General features: G+C 38.3%; 1 pseudogene; it reads left to right on the forward strand.

The window, feature by feature from the left end:
* Positions 1–708: 708 nt before the first annotated feature.
* Positions 709–8,853, forward strand: LOC134729756 (ankyrin repeat domain-containing protein 18B-like; annotated as a pseudogene).
* Positions 8,854–9,394: the final 541 nt, after the last annotated feature.

Consider the following 9,394-nt stretch of genomic DNA (forward strand, 5'->3'; position numbering starts at 1 on the left):
TCTGTCATCCGGGCAGAAGTGCAGTGATAATAATTCACTGCAGCCCTGAACTCTGGGTACAAGCCATCCTTTTGCCTCAGCATCCCAAATAGCTGGGTCTACAGGCATGAGCCACCATGCCCGGGTAATTAAAAAAAATTTTTTTTGTAGAGATGGGGGTCTCACTATGTTGCTCTGGCTGATCTCAAATTCCTGGCCTCAAGTGATCTTTCTGCCACAGCTTTTAAAAGTGCTAGGATTACAGGCATGAGCCACCATGCCTAATATAGAGTGTAATATTATTTTCAAAGTCTTATTCCTAGACCCATTTATTGACTTTGGCCTAAATAACTCAATATGATATCTCTGAAACTTTTTTTGACATACTGTGGGGAATGATAATGAAGGAAGGGGGTTAGACACTTTTTACTAGGAGATAACTTTGTACCATTTAAGGAGGAACAAAAATGAATTATCAGAAAAATAAAAGTTAAATGAAGTATAAAAATTCTATGGCAAAGATGATGATAGTAAAGAATATATTTTTATGACTCATGGTAGCTTTAACTTTGTTCTTAAAATTCTGAGTAATTTAAGGGTTCACATTTGAAGAATCTGCTGCATTACAGATAACATTTTATTGCAAGTAAATGCATTTCAAAATTTGCTATTGGTTTTGTATTAGACTATTCTCAGCCTACTTCATTATCAAGCTATACTATTTTATTCATGCAGTTTGATGATCTTATGGCAGAGAAGGAAGCTGTGTCTTCAAAATGTGTCAATTTGGCTAAAGAGAATCAGGTTTTTCAACAGGAGTTATTATCTATGTAAAAAGTACAACAGGAATGTGAAAAACTTGAGGAGGAAAAAAGATGTTGGAAGAAGAAATATTAAATCTTAAGACACATGGAAAACAGTATGGTAGAACTTAGTAAACTACAAGAATATAAATCAGAGCTAGATGAAAGGGCAATGCAGGCAGTAGAAAAATTAGAAGAAATCCATTTACAGGTGAGTTGTTTAAATCAGGTAAGTTTACTTGTAATGTGCTTTCATTTATTTCACTGCAAATTATATTTTGGAGATTATATATATATATATATATATATATATATATATATATATATAGTGTTTCATCTGCCTCTCTTGTAGCAATCTGCTTTGTAGAGTTCTAGAAAAAAATGGTATCTGTTTTTTCTTTTAAATATTTAAATTTCCATTATTATTATAACAAAATCTTTCAGAGTAATGATTCTCATTATGGAGTCATTTGATGATTAAGACCAGTTGGCAAAGGAAAAAATTGTGATTTAGAAATTATGTGATAATTATGAATTGGTCTTAAGCTACAGTGTTCATTGATCACTTTTTAAAATTATGAATGGATTCTATTACTTTTTATATGACCAGATTACATTAATACTAGCATAATTATGATTTCAAATTTTTACAAATCAGACTTAATTCTGAATTCAGTTATTAGTTTTGATATTGCTGAAATATTTTAAACTTCAGCCTCTTTTTTAACATATTAAAAATACTCTTTGAATCACTGATGCAAAATGAAAGGCAACAAACATAATAATTAGGTTATAATTGTTTTAAAAGTGTATTCTTTTCCTCTGTTTTAGGAACAAGCACAATATAAAAAACAATTAGAGCAGTTAAACGAGGATATAATACAGCTTCACTAAATAAGAAGGAACTCACACTTAAAGATGTGGAATGTAAATTCTACAAAATGAAAACTGCTTATGAAGAGGTTACAACTGAGTTAGAAGAATATAAGGAAGCCTTTGCAGCAGCGTTGAAAGCTAACAATTCCATGTCAAAAAAATTAACTAAGTAAGTCAAAATATACACTCATAGAAAATGAATTAAGCTCATTAATTTGTTTCAAAAGCATAATTTTTAGTGAGATGGCTTCATGAGATTAGAAGGAAGTGAATGCTAATTTCACAATGTAATTTTGAAAAATAATGTTAGTAAATAATCTTACCTTTAAAATGTTAGTCAAAGATAGTTTTTGTCTCTCCTCTCATTTTTTTTTTTTTTGCTTTTGTATGGCTTTTTTCCTGAAAAGTCTCATGTAATTAACCTGATCTGTTAGTTTTTTTCACTAAGTATTTTTGAAGCTTTATAATTAATGAAGTGATCTTGTTATAAAATTACTTGTCAGAATTTCCCTAAATAGAAATATTAATGTGTTTAATTTACTTTTCTGTAGATCACAACCTAAATGCAAAGTGGTCCTGCTACTCTGGGCACAATTGTTTTTGATTGTGATCTTTAGTATTATCACCAGAGGGTGCCTCAAGAAAGACTATTTGTGTAACATATTCAAGATGTTACAGAAAGGCACCCTTGTGAAATAGGGAATAATTATCACAGGAATTTAAAGAAGTGTAATTCACAAAGCGGTTAAAAAATAGCACCTTGTTCAGCCTGAAGCAGTGTGTGGAAGGCAGAAAGAACATGCCCCACCTCCAGGGCCTTTGTCACAGAATATGGGCCTTTGTCACTAGAATATGGTGTCTCTTAGAAGATTCATGAAAGAATGAAAAGGATCCTGAAAAACACTCGTGAACACAGATTTCTAATAACTTTAATATCATGGGTAAAAATTCCCCATAAGTTCCCCGATACCCCAAGAATTGGACTGGTTAAGAATTCTCAAAAGTTAGGCTGGGTGCAGCTGCTCATGTCGGCAATCCCAGCACTTTGGGAGGCCAAGGCCAGTGGATCACTTGAGGTCAGGAGTTTGAGACCAGCCTGGCCAACGGTGAAACCCCACCTCTACTAAAAATATAAAAATTAGCCGGGTGTGGTGGTATGTGCCTGTAATCCCAGCTACTCTGGAGGCTGAGGCAAGAGAATTGCTTGAACCCAGGAGGCGGAGGTTGCAGTGAGCCAAGATTGTGACACTGCACTCCAACCTAGGTAACAGAGTGAGACTCTGTCTCAAAAAAAAAATCCCAAAAGTTTAATAAAAAGACCAACTGGTTTATAAAACTGCTAACCTAAGTAAAACAAAAATTGTATACCAAGGAAATATTTTGCCACATTTGCAAGCTAAATCACCAATATTGAAATTGTTTAGATATATAATTTAAATAAACTCCATGGTCTAAGTCAAATCACCTATAACTACTCATCAGTTACCAGTGCCATGCACCTAATTTGGAGAAGCAGCTGGTATTCAAGAGGATGTAAGTCTAATGTTAATTAAGCACAGACTTATGAAGAACCAGGATGGCCACCTTATCCTTCTTAAGTCCTTAAAACTTTTGTTATTAAAAGTTCTGCATTCCATAACTCATCATGGAAAGAGAAAATGATCCAAATTAAATATATTGGTGTGGTGATTTGTAAACTGCTAAAATAGTTTATAACCAATGTTTGGTTTGTCAAACCTATATTCCTAGGAAAACAATCAAAACTTCAGGTACATTTGGTTACCTGATGGGCCATTTAAACATTTTATAAAGGGATTTCATTCAGTTGTCATTTTCAGTGCATGTTTTCTGATTGTATAAAAGCTCTTCCATGCGAGAGAGTTGATGTTAAAATAGTAGATTATTACCCTGCAGTGTATTTTCACCTGGTAAAGAAAGCCTTTTATGGTTCACTGAAGACAGTCAACCCCTGCAAAATCTAGAATCTGATGACTGGATCTTCTGAGAACATCAGAGAAGGACTGCCCTTGCCATCCACATGACAGCAAAACTTTAAAACCTTAAACTTTGGGTTCATAGTCTCACAACTCAGAAGGGTCCTTCCACACTTGGAACCATATACCCATTGGAACCCTTAAGGTAAAGCTAACAAGGACAGTTCCCCCCCCAGAAGAAGATGGCATCCTTAATGTGAACAGCTTTTCCCAAGATCACAGATCAAGACTTCTCTACTATCATGAGACACTTATCTGAAGTATCTGTGCAGCTGCTAACACTTATAACATGTGGAGAAAACATGGGGTATTATAAAGATTTGGTTGTAGGGAATTAACAGAAAAACCCACGAGTTAAGCAAGTAAGCTCTTTATCTAATTCATTCTTTAATCTATTTGATTTTAGGTGGTTTGATTTATGGGGACCCTGAGTTAGGAGCATATACCAAATTCTTGGTGTTATCCCAATAGTCATAAGAGTCTCCCTGGTGCACTGTACTTACTCAAATGTTTTACGAGTTTGCATGCAGGCATCTCTAAAATATCAAATGGTATCTCTTCAACTGGAATGACAAGAGATTAAAAAAAAAGTGCAACCATAAGGACACCATAACCTATGAGTGACATGCTAAACCGGAAACCCAAAACAATGAGAGTGACATGCTAAACCAGAAACCCAAAACAATGGGAGTGATGTACTAAAACTGGAACCCAAAACAATGGGAGTGACGTGCTAAACCAGAAACCCAAAACAATGGGAGTGACTTGCTAAAACTGGAACCCAAAACAATGGGAGTGACGTGCTAAAACCGGAAATGAAAACAATGGGAGTGATGGGCTTAAACCAGAACCCAAAACAATGGGAGTGACCTGCTAACCAGAAACCCAAAACAATGGGAGTGACGTGTAAAACCAGAAACCAAAACAATGGGAGTGATGTGCTTAAACTGGAACCCAAAACAATGGGAGTGACCTGCTAAACCAGAAACCCAAAACAATGGGAATGACTTGCTAAAATCGGAACCCAAAACAATGGTAACTAAGAGTGATGCTAAGGCCCTACATTTTGGTCACACTCTCAACTAAGTGAGAACTTGACTGAAAAGGAGGATTTTTTTTTCTAAGACAGATTCTTGGTCTGTCCCCCAGAGTGGAGTGCAATTGCACGATCTCGGCTCACTGCAAGCTCCGCCTCCCGGGTTCAGGCCATTCTCCTGCCTCAGCCTCCTGAATAGCTGTGACTACAGGCACCCGCCACCACACTTGGCTAATTTTTTGTATTTTTAGTAGAGATGAGGTTTCACCGTATTAGCAAGGATGGTCTCAATCTCCTGACCTCGTGATCTGCCCACCTCAGCCCCACAAAGTGCTGGGATTACAGGTGTGAGCCACTGCACCCAGCCAAAAGGAGGAATTTTTTAAGCAAAATTATGGGAGGCCATTGTTTTGAACTAAGCTCATGCAATAGGTCCCAACAGACCAAACCAAACCAAAATGGAGTCACTCATGCTAAATGTAACATAATCAAACTAAGACTTTAAGGAAACACATAAATCCTAGAAGAAGCCAGGTTTTGTTTTTCTCCTGTAAACAGGATGTTCCAGCATAAGAAGATATCTTCTACTCAAGTCCTTGTTCCACCTTTTCAAATCTCACTGTTCTATTTCCCAAGGGGTTTCTAAACCAAGTAAGTACATTTCAAGGGTAATAGTGACACCAGTGACTGAAGTTTTGGCCAATCTCTCAAAATTGAGAAAATAACCAAAGGGAAGGCATTGTTAAAGTGAACTAAGTATGGCCTGAGAAGGACTCCATAATTATATATATGAGTCCTTGTGGATGAACTGCAACCTACTTTAATAGGTATACAAGAATGAAAAACTAACTTGAGAGTATGCACCTGGAACAACAGCTACATCTTGGCCAATCCCAATGGCCAAACTTCAACCACTCAGGAACTGCCAAATGTTCAAACTGTTCAAACAAGGCAAATGCTGAGTTGTTTCTGTACCTCACTTCTGATTTCGGTATGCCATTTCCCTTTTGTCTATAAATCTTCTTCCACCACATGACTGCGCTGGAGTCTCTGTGAATCTGCTGTGATTCTGGGGACTGTCTGATTCGTGAATTGTTTATTGCTCAATTAAACTCCTTTAAAGTTTTCCTTTTAACAGAACTAACACAGAAGAATTTCCAGATCATGACCAGACGTTTTGTAATATCCAACCTTGTATTAACATGAATAGACTCTTCCTTAGATAGCTAACCTTGTTTTTAATATGAACAGACTCTCCCTTAGCTGAGAAAACCAGACAAACTCCATTTGACTCCTTCATTTACAAGACATCAAGGGCTCCTTAACCACCCCCTTTCCTCAAGTACTTTAACTTGTGCAAGCTGATTTTCAACATATCAAAGAGTACAATTAACTGATAAAGTGCTGAGACAAGCGATGTCCACAGTTCCCAGCAAATTACTCTGAGATAGTATCATAAAGCCCCCACATTTGTCCGGCAGATAATGCCCAGAGCCCCTTCACCTATCACTTTGTGGTGAATTTAAATCCCCTGCACCTGGAACAGTTTGTTTTCCTGTAACCATAAGTATTTTTAACATTTTTGTCGTTTTTTTCTTCTGTAAAGTTGCTGCAGCTAGAATCCCCCGTCCCCTCTCTAAACCAAAGTATAAAAGAAAATCTATTCCCTTCTTCGGGGCCAAGAGAATTTTGTGCATTAGCCATCTCTCAGTCACCGGCTAATAAAGGACTCCCGAATTCATCTCAAAGTGTGGCGTTTCTCTTTAACTCACTCAGGTATGACAGTTTCAACTATGGTAGAAGACTCGAGTAAGGCAAATACAGTCCCCCTAAATTTGACTATTATTTAGGTTAATGGTGAGTTTAGAAGAAATAAGTTAAGACTACACAGAGTGGGCTAAAGTGCAAATAAACACTGGAAATATTTCCCAGAAAATATGACTTTGAACAGGCTGCTGCACACCCTGCATGTACAGATAAACTAAGAAAAAGGTGTGGAGAGTTATTTAAGGACCTATGGTTAACTCAGTCCTCAATATGTTCCAGGTTTCATCCATGAATCGAGGAGGACCTCCCAAAAGCTGTTTGGGACCACACTCTTTGAGCAAGGAGCATACCTTATGATGGAAGCTGTGCTTTAGTGGCCGATGACCATTTCCACTGCACAACACTACAAGTGCTTACTGCCAGGCTGGTGTGAAATATGTTCCAGCACATAATCTATGTCACCAATGAAGGTGGTGGTTCAGACTTGGTGCACACAAGCTTTCCTGTCCCACAAGAACACAGCATGCTCTCTTCTCGGATTCCATTCCAATCACATAACAAATATGACTGCCTTTTTTCTCTCGGCATCAGAAAGATCAGAGGAAAATTTGCACTCAACTTAGACAACTCTAAGCTCTTATAACCTGCCTATATCTACAGGTCAGCTTTATCTTATTTATGTATATTTCCTTCAACTTGAGTTTTACTTATTTCTACTTTTCCTTTTTAATTCACAGACACCCATAAACTCAGAAAATACAGTGTAAAACAAACTGAAGAACAAATAAACAACTCACCAGAGATTTATTCATTTCCTGTTGCTCTTGGAAACACCCAGAGGACACTGGAAACATAGCTGGGATAGAAGGCAAATGACGTGGATTAAGGAGAGAACTGGTGTGGTGTGCTCCCAGATTCTTCTGCCCAACACTCTAGACACATTACCTGGGAAAGCCCTCCTCCCTCCTGAAAAAGAAAAACTTCTCCATGGGAGAAGAGTCCTTCATGCCTCATTAGGGGCAGCAAAGACTCAAGTTAAGATAAGATACATCTACAAGTACATTAATTGGTAGACATTAGATGCACAATTTATTTTTGAATAAAAATATGTATTACCTACTAATTTAGTAACAATATTATCTAAAGATATAATCTAATAATTTAATACAAAGAAACATTATAAGTTCACTAAAATAAATGTTATAGAAATATACTGGGCTGTATTAACTATTTTCCTATTAGTATGTAGATTCCACAAATAACTTCATATGAGTGTTCCCATGACAGTACATCTTGCTTTTCTATACCTGAACATTATGGAAAGTGCATCTTGCAAACCAGCAATTTTGGTCTACAGTTACGTTTTTTAAAATGTACATAATATGTACTTCCTGCAGTACACCATTCTACTCATGTTTCCCAATAACACCTTTCTTTCTATCCAAGCCCTCATATTATGCTCTGAGAATAAATTGGGCTTTTCCATCTGACTTGTCCAGTGAATGGACAATGGAAAATGTGATGCAAATATCCATTGGTTCTTCCCTTTTTGGACACAGTCAAATTGTGAAGAGGTCTGGAGCTACCATGTTGGAGACACAGGGCCTAGCCAAGAGTCACCACAAACCACCAGATTGTGAAGGAAACTATCTTAAACCAACCAGACTCAGTCAAGTCACCAGGTGACTAAGGCCTTTTTGTGATCCAGGCAACACAAATATATCAACTACCCAGCTGAACCCACCACACCAAAATGCAGATCCACAGAACTTCAAACAAATAAAATGGTGGTTGTTTTTTATAAGCCAGTAAGGTTTAATTAGTTCCTTAAACAGCAAGTATTAACTGTTACACCTAAGTGAACAGAATTCATTTCTGTGTTTTTAACAAAATTACGTAGGGGGAGAAAATCTTAAATTACAAATCAAATACAATCAATAGAACTTCGCAATCTAATGCTAAATTTGGTGATGGACTAGGTTTAATATATCTCAGACGCTGGAAAAAATCGAGCTAAGGTTGAAGGAATGGGACGGTGTTTGGAGAGTATTTTAATCTTCTCAAGTATGACAGGTCACTCCTGTACCCCAGACCACACTTTCAGGCCCCTTCAAATAAGGAATATTTCCTAAGTCCTTGACAGTTCTTCTCAGCTGAATTCACCTCAACCTTCTGAAAGTTCGTCCAAACTTTCTACTATCACCTAGTCTTTGCAAATCTTGTGCATTCTAGGGAGTAGAATTAATATTTCCTGAGCGAGGAAAACTGGGATCTTCACCTGTGACCTTTTTTCCTCCTCTGAAGCACCAGTGAGAGGTTAGACCAGATGGCTGTTATTTCAAGTGCGCTTCTTATTCATAGGGAACCCTCCCTTTCAAACTTTGTAACACACAGTTAAGACTGAAGTACCCTTAAGGCTGACAACCATCATCCATTACACCATCTCCCTCGCGGAATCAGTGAGTTCTTCCCTGGAAACTAGGTCTCATACAAACTTCTGTAAATGCGACCCAGGAGGACTAGGCAGGTCACACAGTGAAGGAGGGAACCAGAAACTTCACTTGCTAAAGAGACACCAGGAAACCCAACTAATACAAATGGCAAGTTTAAGACTAGAGGCGCACGCGTTTCGCACTACTCCTCTGGGAATGGGGAACGTCTCCCGAGAACTGTGTGTTAGCACCGGGACACATGGGCAAACTGAGTGACATGCGGGTTGGTAACCGGGTCCCTCAGCGGCAGGACAGGAGCTTGGCCTGCAGACTCCAGGCCCAGGGCCACCGGCCTCGCCTACCTGCTCCTGCACCTCTAGAACCCGCTTCACTGCCAGAACCCCACGCCTGTCCTCCCAGCCCCCGCCAGGGTCCGCGGCCAACACCTGCACTTCAGGCCCTGCCCGCCTGCGATGCGCCCACGCGTCTGCTCCCGCAACTAGGGAA

Source organism: Pan paniscus, chromosome 22 (genome assembly GCF_029289425.2).
Source record: "Pan paniscus chromosome 22, NHGRI_mPanPan1-v2.0_pri, whole genome shotgun sequence".
Taxonomy (NCBI): Eukaryota; Metazoa; Chordata; class Mammalia; order Primates; family Hominidae; genus Pan; species Pan paniscus.